Source organism: Symphalangus syndactylus, chromosome 22 (genome assembly GCF_028878055.3).
Source record: "Symphalangus syndactylus isolate Jambi chromosome 22, NHGRI_mSymSyn1-v2.1_pri, whole genome shotgun sequence".
Classification (NCBI taxonomy): Eukaryota; Metazoa; Chordata; class Mammalia; order Primates; family Hylobatidae; genus Symphalangus; species Symphalangus syndactylus.
In genome coordinates, this window is record NC_072444.2 from 73710121 (window position 1) to 73728866 (window position 18746).

Genomic DNA, 18746 nt, shown 5'->3' on the forward strand with positions numbered 1-18746 from the left:
CACTGTTCAGTGCAAGCTGACTCTGTCCACATGCGGGCCTGCTGCTCCTAAATACCAGATGACTATGATCAGGGCCTCTGCTTTAAATGTTTTGTCTCCAGACTGTCATAAACCCATGAGAACATCAAAATCCAAAGAGTTGAAGTCACATGTTCAGGACCACTTTGTTAGTTTTGACTGTAGAGCTCAGGTTCCGTCTCCTACAGTCCTCTGCTTGTCCATCTCAGTGGTACGGGTTGGAAGCTGCCGTAGAACCCCGCTCCCAATCTTCCCCGTGAGTTGTTGTCAACAAACAGTGCTTTCCAAATAGCTTTCCCTTTCATATATTGAACAAATAAATTGGAGCGTTCTTAAAGAAATAAAGAGTACATCACCAGGACTTAGAAGAGAAGACTATGAGGGACATTGGGAATCATCTGGTTCCACCCAGCGAGGTCAAATGACTCACCTTGCACCATGCACACCATCAGGAGAGAGCCCAAGCCCGGCGTGCCACCCGCCTCCTCAGGGCTCACTCTGCTGCACCAACCCTCAGCAGGCAAAGGCCAAAGCTAGTCACAAGAACGGCACTGGCGATGCATCTTCCTGACTCCATTAGCCCAAATATTGACATTAGTTGTGTGGAAATGTTTTGCCACAGTCATCCGTTGAGTGAGTACTGTGCGGCAGGAGCCCTGTGATCAAGAGTGAACTTCGGCAGTGTAGACTGGAGTTCCAGTGGTTCCAACTCTTTCCTTATCAACTAAGTGCCTCAAACAAGTTACCTAACCTCTCTTAGTATCGTGCCTGGCTCACAGTGCATTCTGGAATAGTTAGTCCTTCACATGCATTCTGGAATCTCTTACAAGGAATGAGTGAGGGCGGCACTGTTATTCACCCCAAATACAGATGAAAAAACTGAGGTGTGGAGATGCTGAGTGAGTTGCCCAACATCATAAAGCAAGGTAGTGGTGGCGCTGGCTCCAGAGTCCACATTCTTAACCAAGAGGCTGAGCTCTCCTGGGGTCACGTGGCTGCTGAGGAGTGCAGAGGGACTGGGTTCACATCCTGCCTCACTTCCTGAGCGGAGTTTACTCCCAGATCTAAGCTGCTTCGTATGGAATGAACTGAAAAAGCCTTCTGTAAAAACGTTAGTGTTCATTCATTATTTCAATAAATATTTCAGCACCTATCTTATACCAAAGATTGTTTTCAGAGCTGGAGAGAGAGGTGAATAAGACAAGATAGAGTCTTCATTTCCTTAGAGGCAAATTATAAACAAATGAACAACACTTTCTGAAATGACTTAGTATATTCAAGTGCTATGAAAAGAATAAACCAGGGTGCTGTGATGGCAAGTAACTCCAGTCTAGTTTTGACTGGGTGGTCAGGGAAGGCCTTAGTGAGTGAGGGAGCCAGCCATGCAGAGACTGGGAGACAGTTGCAAACAGATGAACAGCAACTGCAAAGTTCCTCAGGGAGGATTGTGCTTGGTGTGTTAGTGGTAATAGAACTCTGATTTTACACAGATAACGTTCTCCACACTGGCATTTCTTTCCCTCATTTACCTATCAAAAGGACAATGAGGGCTGGGTGCGGTGGCTCACACCTACAATGACAGCACTTTGGGAGGCCAAGGTGGTAGGATCACTTGAGGTCAGGAGTTCGAGACCAGCCTGGCCAACATGGTGAAACTTCGTCTCTACTGAAAATACAAAAAAAATTAGTTGGATGTGGTGGCACATTCCTGTAATCCCAGCTATTTGGGAGGTTGAGGCAGGAGAATCGCTTGAACCCTGGAGGCAGAGGTTGCAGTGAGCTGAGATCGTGCTGTAGCATTCCAGCCCGGGCAACAGAGTGAGACTCTTTCTCCAAAAAAAAAAAAAAGACAATGAGTATGTTTGTGTTGCTTTCAGAAGTAAGAAGCAAATTGGAATCATCAACTTCTTCTTTCCTGGAAATACGACGCCAAAGGCCTTTGCGCATTTTTGTGGCTAGCAATATTGTCAGCAGACCCATACATTTGTAGCCCGCGTCAGCGCCTGCTCTGAAACGCAGGTAAAAGAGGCCAGTTTCATCCCAGCTGCTGTGTTTTAAACAGCCAGGCAAATTCACATGGATCCACAGGCCCCAAGAGTATAAAAAATATAGAGGGATAAATATGGAAAAGCTGATTTGCTGCCCAACCTCAGGGTCGAGCACAGGTCTGAGCGGGCCACCTGTACCTTTTTAGAGTCATCTTCTCAGTGAAACGGAACTGCTGCTACCTGCCACCTTGGAAAACCTGCTTGCTGGCCTCGTACGTGACAGGTATGCCCAACTCACTTCGGGGGGGTTATTTCAGCTTTTTACTACACCAGGACTCTGCGACTGGTGAACATCAAAAACCCAAAGAAACACACACATCCTTGCCTGCCCTTGGTGAGCCTGAAGAGAATGTCACTGGTCGATAAGAGATGATTCTGAATTTTGTCTGATTATTCTGGAGCTGACATTTTTGGGTGTCACATTTAACGTGGACATTTTTGAAGCATAACTTTGATAACCACTCTTGCTGAGGCAGCTGCCTGCCCTGTTCTTGCTTCAGATTCAGTTCCTGCTGAGATGTGTGTGGAAAGAAGTATTTCCCACTATGGGGCTCACACAACTAAATGGCACCACTGAAATTCCCTGTCAAGTCCCCTGGTTAGTGTCTAATTAGCGTGTGGCTTTAGGAAGCGGGACAACAGGTTTACGTTCTTGCAGGCTATTACCTGAACGTGATCGCTGAATGGCGTCAGCTGTTCAAATAGTAATGCTGCATACAATGAGAGATGTGAGTGTGTGTGTGTGTGTGTGTGTGTGTGTGTGTGTAGGAGGACACATCCCCGCCCACTGGCTGGAGTGAGGTATCTGCAATCCTGTGTCAACAGCGGTCTAGGCTTCCTTAAGATTTAAGCAGCTAATACAGAGGTGGCTGCATTGTTTTGTTTTTTTGGGGGGGGGTCGGGTGGGGGGCGGGAATGGAGTCTCGCTCTGTTGCCCAGGCTGGAGTGCAGTGATGCGATCTCAACTCACTGCAACCTCTGCCTCCCGGGTTCAAGTGCTTCTCCTGCCTCAGTCTCCTGAGTAGCTGGGATTACGGGCACCCGCCACCATGCCCGGCTAATTTTTGTATTTTTAGTAGAGATGGGGTTTTGCCATGTTGCCCAGGCTGGTCTCAAACCCCTGACCTCAAGTGATCCGCCCGTCTTGGCCTCTCAAAGTGCTGGGGTTACAGGTGTGAGCCACCGTGCCTGGCCGGCTGCATTTCTTACTCTCCTCCTAAGAGAAGCCCGATTTTGTTTTCAGGGTGCTCCTTGTGTGAACTGGGGTTGTGGGAAGGAGTGACATTTCCCCTCCTTTGTTCAGGTGGGGTGAAGACTTGACTTACAGGTAAGAGAGGCCCTTGACTGACGTGGGGTGGGAACTGTTTCCAGTTGTCCTCAGCTCTGGGCCTGTTTCCTGACCTGTGAAATGAGAAGGTTGGGTGGGATCAGTTTCCCAGGCTTGCCTGTGGTGAGTAGTCCCCGGAGCGCTCATCGAAAAGCCGCTCTGCTCTCCTGAACGAGAATGTTTAGCAGTGAACTCTGTCATGAGCGGGCATCCAAATGATCCTCCCCTTCAAGGATGTTTGGGAATGGTGGTCTGCACAGTCTCTAACCGGTCTTCCAACTCCAAAGCGCCTGTCCCGGCTATGTCTGGAAGGCAGTGACCCCTAAGTATTCCTGAGACCCAAATGGCTTTGCAAGTCTTATAACAGCTGTGGATGCTCTGTTTAGTACAAATGTGTACAGACACAGAACATCGAATTCAGTTGCAGGGTCTGTGGCTTTTGATTAAGAATTCTTACTCTAAGGTTAACCCTTGAAAGAGAATGTAAGCATTCACTTGAGCCAGGCATGAAGCAGCTGCTCACTAAAGGTCAGTTATTATGCTATTTCCGTGTCTCAGCTCTTCTATGAAATTCTAATATTATTATCTCATTGTATAGATGAGGACACTGAGGCATAGAGAGATTAACATGCATTGTAAGTTGTGGCTCAATTTGAACTCAAACAGTCTGATTCCAGAGCCAGTGTGAACTTAAAATCTGGGCTGCCTGATAAAGTGGTTATCAGTTTTGCCTACTTGAATTCATGGTGCTTTCTGCTCCTAATATTTCTGGCCACTTCCCTATACCTCTTTATATTAGTCATCATTAACTAAGCAGCTACTATGTGCCAGGAATGCTACACACATTGTCTCATTGAAAAATGTCCTCAGAAAATGATATACAGTATTTTTTATTTTATTTTATTTTATTTTATTTTATTTGAGATGGAGTTTCACTGTTGTCACCCAGGCTGGAGTGCAATGGTGCGATCTCGGCTCACTGCAACCTCTGCCTCCTGGGTCCAAGCGATTCTCCTGCCTCAGCCTCCCAAGTAGCTGGGATTACAGGTGCCCGTCACCACGCCCGGCTAGATATACATTATTAATATACATGTTGAGTCCTAAGTAAAGACAGGAAAAATTAGGAAGGTAAATATATCCTAAGGCTCAGAAGTTTTTTGGATTGTTGCTTCTTTGGATAATTTATATTTCATTATATTATCAGAGAACTAGATATAGAGCAGAAACTGAAGACTTTCTAGTTCAAATATCATTCTCCTAGAGACCAGTAAAGAATAGCAATAAATACAGTTATTTGTAAAGATTAATTAATTCATTCTAGAGTCTTACGAACTCTATCAGTGGTTTTGTCCCTATTTCCAGCATTTTAATGTTGATGAGAAGTGGGCTGGCTCTCTCTGCACTGCTGGGCAGAGCTACTGTTCACTGAGCAGGTGCTTTGTGCTGGCGCTATGCTCAAGCACTTTACGTGGATTATTTAACTTAGCCACGCAGCAGTATCAGAACTTCTTATTTCAGATGCCCCTTTCAAGCAAAACACTTCAAGCAGAAATCTTGTCTGATTTCATGGCTGCACATTTTCCAACTAGGAAAAATACACAATTGAGGAACTCGCCCAAGGCTGCTCAGCAAGCCCAAGAGAGAGAGTGGGGACGGAGAGATCCCGTGCAAGCAAGCACTGGGGCAGAGCCTGTGCCCTCCTGATGACTCTCAGGCCTGTCTGGGTGGCACCACTTAGCAGGCTGGCCCAGCCAAGATCACACGCACAGCAGGAGGATTCTAAATCACAGGGGATCACATGCTCTACTGACTGAAACCAACACAAAAAAAGGTCTAGGTCCATTTCACGTGAGTGAGACCCAGAGGGGCTCCTTTGCTTAGCCCTACCTGCTGGTGCCAAGTGGCTGTCCCAAAGTGCAGGCCCCACCACAGCCTCACCCTGGGACACCAGATTCCCTGCCACCATAGAGGGAGTAGCAACTGTGGTAGGGCACACCTAGGTGGGGCATCCCATATAACCTTTTCTAGGTTGACCTTGCCCAGTGTGACATAGCCAGCCAGGTAACACCAGATCTGAAATACCCATTTGTGCAGAACCCACTGAAGGGGTGGGGTGTCTAGACCTTAAGAGTGTTGGGCTTGTTGTCAGTGGAGGGGTGGAGCAGGCTTCTTGGCCCTGATGTCACCTTAACAGAGATCCTCCCATTTTGGCCTCGGAGGTTTAATATATAGTCATGGAAGTGTACTGAAATAGTCATAAGAAGGAATGTTCTCCATACAACTTTAAAGTTGTACAGTGCTTTCTGCAGTAAAATGAATTTTTTCAAGGAAAGGATTTTTTTTAACGAGTCTTGAAATTAACATGTGAGTAGCAGCATGACACATTACCTCGTGTGTGTGTGTGTGTGTGTGTGTGTGTCTGTGTGTGTGTGTGAAGGCCATTTGTTAAATGGAACACCTAAAAATACCATTGTTTTTGTTTTTGCAGTTGTCAGGGGCCTCAATAAATGCAAGCTGGCTCAGGTGATGCTTGACCTGAGAGGTCTGGAAAGACAGATTAGAAGTCTCAGCAGAGGACCAAACCCAGACCCCACTTCTGCAGAAGTTCTGTACCCAGGTTTCCCCACTGCAGGCATAACCAGCAGCCCCTCAAAGGCCCCAGACCAGCCAACTGTATTTAGAAATGCAGAACCAGGATCAGCTCTGCTACCAGCCATGGGATCTTGGGTCAGTGGCCCATACTCTGAGCTGTGTTTCCACAGTGCAAGGCTGGCCGGACAGTGTTATATTTCAGAGTTCTCCTGTCTGTGGCATCTTCAGAAGTTAAAGATTTGCTTGACCACTATAAGGTGCCCTGGGAGTGTAGACCTCCCACGACCCAGCGACCTGGCTGGCAGTGAGTGGGGAGTGAGCAGTAGAGAGAGGACAGGTGGCCCGGAATCTGACAGCTTGCCTCTGGATTCTCCCTAGTAAGCTTGGAATGATGCTGAAGCAGCTCTGGGCCGAGGGGACCAGTCTAAGGCTGGACGCAAAAGACTGGGCGCCACCTAGTCTGTTCATCAGGTATTAAATGCCTGAGTTTTCAAAGCTCTGGTGATTCAGTAGTGGACGGGTAAGGTCCCTGCCCCTCCTTGGGCTTACCGTCCAGGGGTGGGGAGGACGTCACTATGTGAAATTATCTTATAGCTTAATGTCATTATTTAAAAAGGGGGAGGGAATCACTTGAGGGGTGGGCAAGGTGGGGACGGGGTTGGATGGAATGGTCAAAAAAGGTTTTTCAGAGTTCTTCCAATCCTGAACTAACTCACCTTCACCCTTGGCCCAATCATTTTCACTCCCGAGGGTCTGCACTCCTCGTTTCTACATTCTAGGAAGAAAGGGTTGGACCCTCCCCTCTTTAAGCTGGGTGGGGTCCGAATCCCGTGCTGCTTTCACTTCCTGAGCCGGGCTGGCTGGGTGGGAACAGGCTCCCTGCCGCCTCCCCAGCGCTGGCCACTACCACACGGCCGCCCGCCCGGGCCTCCTTTCGACCTCGTGGCGGAGCCCTGCGGTTTCCCAGCGGAGCCGGGCCCGGGGCTGCTCCCTCGCGGGCGAGGCTCACCTGTCCCGGCCCGGCCCCCTCTCGCGCCCCAGGTGGCTCAGGGCGGGGAGGAGCCGCGCCCCGCCCTGCGCGGCCGCAGCCAACGCCGGCCCCAGGCGGGTGCGCTGGGAGCCTAGGCCGGGAGCCGGGTGAAGGCGCCGAGAGGCCCGGTGGGCGCGGGCGGCGAGGTGAGCTGGGCCAGCGCAGCAGGCGGGGGCGGTGGTGGGTTCGGGACGGCTCACCCCGGGCGGGAGCGAGTGCCGGGCCGCGCGACTCCGGCGGAAGATGCGCTGCGCCCCTGCTGGGCGCGCCGGGGCAGCCAGGAGCTCGTGGGGCCGCGGCGCAGAGGCGGGGTCGGGGTCTGGTCGCTGCCTCGGGGCGAGCAACTGCCAACATCTGGACGGGACGGGAGCAGGGGGCCGGGGCAAGGCTGGAGCGGTGTGGGTCTCTAATCGATTGTCCAGAGCCCTGCGGGGCCAGTGACTTAGGCAGAGCCGAGGGGAGAGGAGATACTGGGGGCCAAACTGCTGGAGAGAGCGCGGAGCTGGGGCTGGGGTTCAAGGCCGGTCGTGGGGCCAAGCGCGTGCGAGCGAGCGAGCTCCAGTGTTTCCTCCTGCAGCGCTTCACGCGGGACCAGCGCGGGTGCCGCCGCTTCCCCTGCCCCGGCTCTTTACTTTTGTTGTTGAATAACCGACCTTACACCTTGGTTAGTTACCTGGGGCTTCTCAAAAGCTGGGTCTGGAGGCTGCTCTGACTCCAGGGGGCTTGGGTTGTCAGGCTTCGGGTCTGTATGCCCTGTGGCGTTTGGGGGGAGCTGGTGGGTGGAGGGGTGCTGTCCACCTCCCAAGGCCAGGGGATCAGAGAGTGGGAAAGTGGGAAAAGTCTAGAATGCTATTTAAATAGCATTTAACTATAGCTAACAGTAACTAGCTGTGTGACCTTGAGCAAGTTACTTAACTGCTCTGAGCCTCAGTTCCCTTAAAGTAAAATAGGTATTATTAATATTACAATCCTTACAACAGCCTTAGGTTATATGATGTTCATGGCGTGCATAGCATACTGCTTGATTTTCCCCCTTTGTGTTGATGCGGTGGTGTGTGTGTTGTGGGGTGGGGGCATTCTTTCCCACCCTGGCTTGTTCATGGTTAGCTTCCTCCAGGATGCCTTACTTGCTGACACCATCACAGAGGCCAAGATTAGGGCTGCCAGTGCACAGGCCCTGCAGATGGAGGGGGTGTTGTCAGACTGCCCACGTCATTACCCGTTGTATTTGTCAGAATTGTTTTCTTTGGGTTGGGTTTTGGTCACTTGAAACTTGCCTTATACTATGTAGAAATTGATTGGGTCACATAAATGATTGGGTCGAGGGTTTCAGTTTAAAGCTATAGCTAGTTCCAGAGGCTCATATAAGGTTCCAGGGCTAGTTCTCTCTCTTGTATATCTTAGCTGTTTTTCTCTGTGTTTACTGGTTCTTAGTATGGAGGATAAATAGGACTTGCACCTTCAGGCTTATCTGCTCCTTCAGAGAGAGAGAGAGAGAGACAGAGAGGGAGAGAGAGAATCCCATCTTTTCTGTCCGTATAGCAATCTCTCTCTGTCTCTCTCTCTTTTTTTCTTTTGAGACGGAGTCTCACTCTGTCACCCAGGCTGGAGTGCAGTGGCGTGATCTCGGCTCACTGCATGAAACCTCCACCTCCCAGGTCCAAGCGATTATCCTGCCTCAACCTCCCAAGTAGCTGGAGTTACAGGCGCGGGCCACCACGCCGGACTAATTTTTGTATTTTTAGTAGAGATTAGGTTTCACCATGTTGGCCAGGCTGGTCTCGAACTCCTGACCTCACGTGATGTGCCCGTCTTGGCCTCCCAAAGTGCTGGGATTACAGGCGTGAGCCACTGCACCTGGACCCTTATAACAATCCTATTGACATACTGGACCAAAGCGGAGGCAAGCCATCTCAGCAGACAGGGAGGGGTATCCACAACAGGAATGGGCAAAAGACCGACTGTGATTGATAGACAGGCCCACCTCAGCTGCAAGGGATGTCGGTAGGGGGCGCAATTCCCAATGAGAAGTCTGACAAAACAGGACATGTTCATTATACTATCTCTGTCTTTGCTCACCAGCACCTAAAGGTAGTCTGCAGTAGAATGTAGACAGCCTGAGGGCTGTATTCCGTCAGTCAAGTCTTTATCTAATGCATGGAAGGCATCCTGTGTGTCCATCTTTTCATTCATTGTTTTTTGTTTATTCATTCATTTGACATTTAATAAATGCTCAACATATGCCAGGGCCTCTGCCAAGGGCGAAAATGCTTGCTTTTGAGAAGCTCACAGTGTAGTTGGAAAGACAGATAGGAGGATAACATCGTCTAGGACTCATCTGTCTGGGGACATAGTGAAGACTCCCTAAAGAAACTGTAGTTGAGCTTTGAATTGAAAATGAGAAGGGCAGGTCTAGGAGAAAAAGTTGAGAGATTTTCTAGGCCATGTGGTAGGATTCTGGAGGGACACTTTTGTTGTAACATTATTTAGGTTACTCTACTGTCTTGCTTAGAACATCTGAAGGTAGGTCGTTCAAAGTGGCCACAGCTCTTGGGTGGCTTCTAGAAAATTATCTTGTTTTTCTAGGGTGACTAGAGCTCCATCATGCCTTCACATGACAACATCCAAAGCAGAAAAAAGAAGGCCAGGGCTTGCTGCTTAATCTTTCTCTAGATAATAAAGGACAAATTTTCCCCGAAGTTCCCTGTGTCACTGGCCAGAGTGGTCTCATGCTTACCCTGAAACCAGTCATTGGCAAAGGAGAAGAGGGTCCCCTGATTGTTTTGCCCAAGCTGTTTTCTGGAGCTGTAGGAGGGGCTCACCTACCCTGAGCATCCATGTCCCATGTCTGGACACAATCAGAATTCTGTTAGCAAGGAGGAAAGTGAGACTGCCTGTTGGGCTGTTAGGTAGGCAATGAACTGTGTCTCCCAGAGGTGGGGACAGGTGATGCAAGGTCTGGCATAGATTGGTAATCAGAAGTCCAATACCATGGGAGACGCCTAGGGTGTGGCTGAGAGGAGGAAAGGAGCTGAGGTGGAAAAGTTAGTAAAGACAGGACTACCCTGTATTAGATTCCGTGGATGTCACTAAGAAGCATAGTAAATCTTGGTCCCATTCCTCAACAAGCTTATGCTTGAAACCTGGAAAAGCTTTTCTGAGTTTTCCATACTCCCGATAGTAACAGCAACAGTGGCTCACTCTATGGTGGCGATTCTCAAGGGGCGGATTGGGGTGAAGGAGTTTCAGAGGAGTTTCAAACCCTGTGTAGTTTGAAAAGCCTCACAGATGATTTTGCTGGGCTACCCGCTGCCTACCTTCCCCGGAAACTCCCTGTCCCTCTCTTGAGAACAGTTAACTTGCTCTAAATCATGTCTTCGTTTCAGTATTGTTAACTGTCTTCAAACTAACAGGCTGGGACTTGGTGAAGATGCAATTAATGGTAGATCCTGGACTAGAAAACAATTCTCCTGGATGCTAAGGCCAAAGAGTGATAGCTTTGGTAGTTGCATTTAGTAGGAAACCAGCCTCTACCATGAACTGCTTTGAAATCATGTATCCTATTTTCATCTGAAACGTGAAGTGAGTGCTGCACTTTGTTTCTGTTTTATACGGTAGACATTGGTGGACATTGGTGCTGGACTTTTGGAATCAGATTGGGCAACCAAGGATGCCGCTTCTCATGATCCTCTATCCTCAATATCTAGTTAGCAAAGAAATTGGCAAAAAGACATGATCACTAATCCTGGAAGAAAGCAGAAGTGGAGGGCAGCATATTTTCCTATTTTCAGCAACAATACTGCCATGGGCTGGCCAGGATCACTGGAAGAATGTGAGGGAATGAGGTAGAGAGAAATGCCTTGGGCAGTCATTCATTTCACAAATATTTATTGAGCATCTACTGTGTGCCAGACACTGTTCTAGGTGCTGGGGATTGGAGCTTACAGTCTACTGGAAGGAGACATTTATTTATGTTTTGTCTAATAAGTCAGGCAGTGAGAAGTACTGAAATAAAAAATAAAATAGATCCACACAAGAGTGCAGTCATTAGAAACAAACTGGATATAGTGCTGGAAATCATGACTTATTCTGTCTTGTTTCCAGCAGAGCTATATGGTCTAAGCAGGTAGGGTTTTGGGCAAAAAGGACAGGTGTTCACGTGGAAAAAGACGGTTAAATTTTAAATAACTCAATTTTATAGGATTTCCTTCATGCAGAATTTCTTTGGTTGTTTGCTATAACTCACATTGTTCCTAAATATGATTTATAATGACTTACAAAAGCGTGGTACCAGGTCATGAGAAATAAATGAAGAAATATGAGCAAGGGGAAAATAAGGGTCATTTCTTTCATCATTATGTTCCAGAATTGTTTAGTTTTGGTGGCAGGGAAAGGAGGAAATATGATGATTACAAATGTGGTGATTCATGCTCAGGGTTCGTCATTTAAAAGAAGAGAAAATAAATTTTGATGCTTCAGGAACTTGAACTTTCTTTTGGTGTTTAAAGAATCAATTTTATTTGATAGAAAAAGTGGTCTCTTTACTAAGGACTTATATGAAATTTATCTCCTGAATTCAAAGAAAACTAACTTTTTTTTGGGTCAATATAAAGTACACCAAAAGTTAACAGATCAAAAGTCCAATTCCAAAGTTAAATAATATGCTACAGATACAAATTGATGAGAGGTTATGTTTGGACCCATTACTGCCTGGAAAAAACAAACGCAAATAAAAATTTAAAGTGTTGAAGTGTTATGCAGAGGTAATTTTAACTACTTGTTTTTATTGAGTTTTCTTGTTGTTCAGTACAATAATCTGGATATAAGTCTTATGTCAGAAATGTAATTTGTAAATTACTTCTCCCAACGACTGCCTTGTCCTTTTTATTCCCTTAACAGTGTCTTCTCAGAGCAAAAGTTTTAATTTTGATAAACCAATTTATCAATTTTTTATACATCCAACTTTTATTGTTGAATTGAGGAATTCTCTAACCAAAAAGTCTTGAACATTTCTATTTTCTTCTAGAAGTTTCATGTTTTATGTTTTACACTCAGGTCTATGATCCATTTTGCTTTAATTTTTGTATAAGAGAAAGTATGAGTCAAAGGTGTTTTCTTTTTGGTATGTGGGAGTCCAAATGTTCTAGTACCATTTGTTGAAATGACTGTCCTTTCCCTCGAATTGTCTTAGAACTTTTGTCACTAATCAATTAGCTAAAATGTAAGGGTTTATTACTAGACTCTCAATTCAGTTCCATTGATCTGTATGCTTACTTCATGGCAACACTACAATATCTTGATTATTGTGGCTTTAAAATACATTTTGGAAGCACATAGTGTGAGCCCTCCAACTTTATTGTTTTTCAAAATTGCTATGACTCTTAGTTCTTTTGCCTTTCCATATGAATTCTAGAATTAGTTTGTCAATATCTACAAAAAATCCTCCTGGGATTTTGAATGGAATTGCATTGAATCTACAGATTAATTTAGGAAGAATTGATGTCTTTAAATTATTGAGTCTTCTAGTTCATGAGCAGGGTATAACCATCCATTTATTTAAGTCTTTGATTTCTTCCATCAGCACTCTGTAGTTTTCAGGATATAGATCTTGCACATATTTTGTTAGATTTATACTTAAGTATAAATTTTGGGGATTGCTGTTGTTGCTGGTATATAGAAATACAATTGATTTGTGTATGTTGGTATTGTGTTCTGTAGCCTTGCTAAAGTTACTCATGTGTTTTAGGTGGGTCATTTGTAGATTCTTTGGAATTTTCTACATAGACTATCATATTATCTGTGAATAGAGACAGTTTTATTTTTCCTTTCTAACCTAAATGCCTTGTCTTTCTTTCTTTCCTCCCTCCCTCCTTCCCTTCCTCTAACTTATTGCACTGGCTAAGAATTGCAGTACAATGTTGAATAGCAGTGATAAGAGAGAACATCCTTACTTTGTTTCTTATCATGGAGCAGGCAGCAATAAATCTTTCACTGTTATGTATGATGTTAATTGAGGTTTCTTGTAGATACAATATGATGTTAAGGAATTTCCTTTGTATTCCTAGTTTATTGACGGTGTTTTTTTAAAATTATGGGTGGATTTTGAATTTTATTGAATGCTTTTTTACCATCAACTGACAGAATCATATGACTTTTCTTAATATTTAATATGGTGAATTGCACTGATTGAGTTTCAAATGTTGAACCAGCCTTACATTCTCTGGATACATTCCACTTGGTTGTAATGTATTTTTGGAGGGGGCTATGTAGGATTGGTATTATTTATTCTTTCAGTGTTTGGTAGAATTCTCTAGTGAAACCATTTGGTCCCAGAGTTTTCTTTGTTGGAAGGTTTTTAACACAAATTTAATTTTATAAATAGATATAGGACTATTCAGGTTACCTATTTCTTCTTGATAAGTTTTGTTAGTTTATATCTTTCAAAGATTCAATCCATTTCACCTAAGTTGTCAAATTCATTGATACAGATTTTTTTGTGGTGTTCTTTTATTAGCCATTTATGTCTGAATGGTCAGTAATAACACTCCCTCTTTTATTCTTGACATTATTAATTTATGTCTTCAGTCTTTTTCTTGCTCAGTCTGTCTAGAGGTTTATAAATTTTATTGATCTCTTCAAAGATCCAGATTTTGGTTTAATTTTGCCTATTATTTTTCTGTTTTCAATTTCATTGATTTCTGCTCTTATTTTATTATTGCCTTCCTTCTCTTTGCTTGGGTTTAATGTACTCTTCTATTTTTTAAGGGATAAGCTTATACTGCTGATTTTTGTTTTAATAGAAGTATTTAATGCTATACATTTCACTCTAAGTCCTGCTTTAGCTGCATTATACAATTTTGAAATGTGTATTTTAATTTTCATTTAGTTTAAATATTTTAACATTTCTTTTGAGACTACTTATTGACCCATATGTTATTTTAAAGTATATCATTTAATTTTAAGATATTTGGGGATTTTCTAGAAGTTTTTCTGTTATTGATTTCTAGTTTAAATCTTTTATTATCCTAGAATATGACTTGCATGATTTCTGTTCTTTTAGATTTGTTCATGTTTGTTTTATGACCCAGAATGTGGTTTATCTTGGTGAATTTCAGTGCACACTTGAAAATATGTGTATTCTGCTACTGATGGGTGGGATGTTCCAGAAATATCAATTAGGTCAAGTTGCTTGATAGGGTTGTTCAGGTCTTCTGTGTTCTTATTAATTTTCTACTTTTTTTCTCTGTAACCAAGAGAGGAATGTTAGCGTTTCCAGTTACAATTGTGGATGTTTCTATTTTTCTTTTTAGTCATATCACTTCTTACTTCATGTATTTTGACTATTTGTTGTTAAGTGCATACACATTTAGGGTTGTGATGTCCTCTTGGAGAACATCTTGATCCCTTTCTTATTATGTAATGTCCCTCTGTATTTCTGTTAATATTCCTTTTTCTGGAGTCTGCTTTGGGTGTTAATAATACAGATACTCCAGCTTTTTTTGGATTAATGTTTGCATTGTATATCTTTTTCTGTTCTTTTACTTTTAACCTATATTTAGGTTATAAAATAAACTGTATACTTAAGATGGCTTTCTTGTGGCAACATATACTTGAGTCTTACTTTTTCAACGAATCTGACAATATCTGTCCATTAATTGGTATGTTAGACCATTCACGCTTACTATGCTATTGATATGGCTTAATTGTAATCTACCATCTCGCTAGTTGTTTTCTATTTGTTCTATCTGTTCTTTTTTTTCTTGTTTCTTGAGCTTTTTTTTATTTTTATTTTTATTTTTTTTTATTTTTGAGACGGGGTCCTGCTCTGTCACCCAGGCCAGAGTGCAGTGGCGCAATCTTGGCTTACTGTGGCCTCGACCTCCTGATCTTGAGCATTTTTTTATATTTTCCTTATCTCCACTATGGACTTCTTACCTATGCCTCTTTAAATTTTTTTAGTGATTGCTCTAGAGTTAATAATATGTATCTTTAATTGATTAGAGTCTACTTTCAAGTAATATTACACTGTTTCATTTGTAGTCTTGTAGCAGTATATTCACAGTTCTTCTCTTTTATGTTTTGTGCTATTGTTATTATCATTTTTTAATATCAGCTATAAATAGAAGATTTTTTGCTTTAGACCAGGGGTCAACTAACTTTTTCTGTAAAAAAGCCAGAAAGTAATTATTTTAGGCTTTGAGGCCATAGATGGTCTCTGTTGCATATACTTTTATTCTTAAACAATTCTTTACAAATGTATTTCAAAAAACATTCCTAGCTCATTGGTTATGCTAAAACAGACCAGGGGCTAGATTTGGCATGTAGGTTATAGTTTGCTTACTCCTGCTTTAGACATTCAGTTATCTTTTATAGCAATTAAATTAAGAGAAAAAATAATTTTGTTTGATTTTCATTTATATCACTTCCATCATTCGTTTCTTTGTGTAGATCCAAGTTTCGGTCTGGCAACGCCTGGATACCTTAATTTAACATTTATTGTAGTGTAGGTCTCCTGGCAATGAATTCTAAGTTTTTGTTTCTCTTTGATGTCTTTTTCCTGCATCTTCGGGAGATATTTTACTGGGTATAAAATTCTGGGTTGACAATTTTTACACTTGATCTTAGCTAAAAGGCTGAGAAGCAATGGGTTGACAATTTTTAAAAAAATTTCAGGACTTAAAAAATGTTGCTTCATTCTCTTCTTGTATGCCTCTGACAAGAAGTCTTCTGTAATTCCTATCTTTGTTCCTTTTCATTTGATGTTTCATTTTTCTTTTGCTGCTTTCAAGATTTTATTTTTGTCTTTGGTTTTCAGCTCTTTGACTATGATATGCCTAGGAGTGTGTGTGTGTGTGTGTGTGTGTGTACATGTATGCATGCATGCACACTGTTGATATTTATCATACCTGATGTTCTTGAGCTCCCTGGATCTGTGATTTGGTATCTGTCATTAATTTTGGAAAATTCTCAGCAATTATTTTTTCAAATATTTCTTCTGCCTATTTTCTTTCTTTTCTCCTGAAATTTCAGCTACACCTAGGTTTGAATTTATGATACGGTCCCACAGCTCTTGGGCACTCCATTCTATTTTGCTTGTTTTATTCATGTTTTTCCTCTTCTTATTTTAGTTTGGGTAATTTCTACTGATCTATTTTCAAGTTCAATGATTTTTTCCTTTGCTGTATCAAGTCCACTGAAGAATGCCTATTGAAAGCATCCTTTATTTGTTACTGTGTTTAGCCTTTCAAATATTTCCATTTGATTCTTTCCTGCAGTTTTTCTCTCTGATAACATTTTCCATTTAATCTTTCAGATTGTCTACCCTTTCCACTAAGGACTTTTATAATTAATTTTGGTTATTTAAAATTCTTTGTCTGATAGCTTCAGCATCTAGGTCTGGTTCTAGTCATTGCAATGTCTCTTCACAGTATGATCTTTTCTTGCTTTTCTCATGCCTTATAATTTTTTTTGTTGATAACTAGACATCTTATTTAGGACATTAGATATGGAGATAGCCTTTATGCATGGGAATGGGCATGCTGTTCTCTTTTTACCAGGCCTTTAGTGTGAAGATTGATCAATCTAGTCAGAAGATGGACTGGGTTTGAGGGTTCTCATTCCTCTGGTTATTCTCAGTGTACCCCCAGACTTCAAATTCCTCTAGTGATGCCTTGTGTTTAGGGTTGGAGCTGGCTTGCCAAAGGCCTTTGCCATTCCCATCTTTTGGTCTTCTTGTGGTACTGGGCCCCAGAGTGGTCTGTCTCCATGCTCTTTCAACTCTCCCGGTGGTAGTCCATTGTTATTTATGACCTGATGCTTGTTAGTCAGTGTCCAGGTACATCTGCCTCAAGTAGACAAGTGCTCATGTCTTGTCTCTTCCTGCAAGTGCCTCTCTAGATTTTAGGCTAGTTTGTTCTTCTTTGCCTCAGTTTTCTCATGGATTTGAGAAAGTTATGATCTTATGCTTTACCTGGCTTTTTTTTTTTTTGTAAGCATGGTAATAATGTTCCTTTCAGTTCTCTACATCCTGAGCAGAAATCAAAAGCCCTGATTTCATGTTTTCAAGCTCTTTCTTTTGGTGATCTTCTTGTAAAATACTGCTGTCGTTTCCCTTCTGCCTATGCTTTATCAAATATAATTTACACATTTCATATGTATAAATCAGTGGTTCTCAGCCCTTACTTGGGAAGCGTGAAAAGGAAACACAGATTTTGGGCGCCAGTGTTTCAATTGATATACGTCAGGATTAGGTATGGATATCATTTATAAGATCCCCAGGTGAGTCTGATACTCATCTGCATTGAAAACTCCTGGTCTAAGTATCACTTTCAACCTTGCCTGTCACAGAGGTGTTATTCCAGTGTAAATGGCCAAATGAAGTCTCTGTATATGTCCACCCTATAGAATCAGTTCTCTCCTAATGTGCCTTCAGTGGTACACAGTGCCTGTGATCTAAAATGATAGTCTCATAGAATGGGGAGAAAACTTAAGAGTTCTTTTCATTTGACTTTCAATGACTGTCTCATCATTGAAATGTACCCTTCTCTAATCTACCAGTTTGTGTAACTCACTACCTTGCAAACGGTTTTGAAATTAGTTTGCATGACTCAGTATATGAGCATGTGTGCATGCACACGCACACACACACACATGCTCTCATACACATGACAAGCACTTTATGAAACAGTAGTTACTCTTACAATAAGTCTTGTACCTCTAAATCAATTACATGATCCACCAATGTGTTGCTTCTTACAGTATGAAAAACACTTGTTCAGTCCATCTTCCAGTGGACAAGCTTTTGAAGGTTTCAAACAGGTCCCTTAGTACCTCAGAGTGCTCTTGTGTCTGGTGTGAAGCTGACTCCTCCAGCAGTGTTTCCAGCTTCTTCACTACCCTGGCCAGTTTTATGCACTAGATACTAGAGCCAGTGCTAGGTAACATGCTCAGGATTTCAGAGCTTATGGCTTGTTTGGGGACACGTGACATGCAAGGTGAGTGTCAAAAAGTTATGTTGTGGGTAAGTGCTCTTAGAGGTCACAGATGAAAGAAAGATCAAACAGGTGGTCAGGAAAGACTTGATTGGGGCCTTGAAGGTAAGCATCAGATATGTATGGAGTATAAGGTATTTGGGGATGGGGAGGATTCAGAGGGAGGAAAAAGCTATGTTAGCAGTCTCCCAACACCTTGGCTCTCTCTAGGAGTGACTTGGATTCACAGTAGCTAAGAGAAACTGTAGGTTAGATACAAAGGGGAAATCTAATTTGAATTGTTTCTACAGCAGAGGATAGACAAAGTCCACAGAAGGTACTAGACTCAACTCCCCGTATTCCCCTTGCCCCCCAAGTCAGAGTCTTCAGGGGCTGTGACTCTGACAAGTGTAGTTTGTATGTTGCTCTGGACTCTATTTCTTGTCATGGTGAGGTTCAGCTTGCAAGGGGTCAGTTCAAGGCTGGTAGATTTAAGACCTACCTTTTTGTGACTTCCATCAAGTTTTGGAGCAATCACCGATAGTTACTGGCCTAGTTTTGTCCACCTTCTCTTCCCGGGGACCCTTAACCAGCTGTATTACTAAGAAATGTAATTCTCAAAGTATGCTACATCTACTGCTCTTCATGATCCATTTCACCCTGGAGACAGTCTTCTGAGCATTCTTGCTCATTGTGAAACCATGTCACCATCAAAATATTGCACAGAAGCCAGATATTACATCATCGGTATCGTGTTGAAA

General features: G+C 43.1%; 1 protein-coding gene across 8 annotated transcripts in view; it reads left to right on the forward strand.

Annotated features, from left to right (window-relative positions):
• Window positions 1-6869: 6869 nt before the first annotated feature.
• Window positions 6870-18746, forward strand: part of LYPD6B (LY6/PLAUR domain containing 6B) — a 195946-nt gene continuing 184069 nt past the window's right edge. For 4 of the 8 annotated variants that reach the window (XM_055261730.2, XM_055261735.2, XM_055261732.2 and 1 more), the window contains exon 1: window positions 6874-7161. The gene's annotated coding sequence lies outside the window, so the exon portion shown is untranslated. Of the gene's footprint in view, window positions 7162-18746 lie in introns of all 8 variants that reach the window. The other 4 variants (XM_055261728.2, XM_055261729.2, XM_055261733.2 and 1 more) reach the window with 2 other exon arrangements.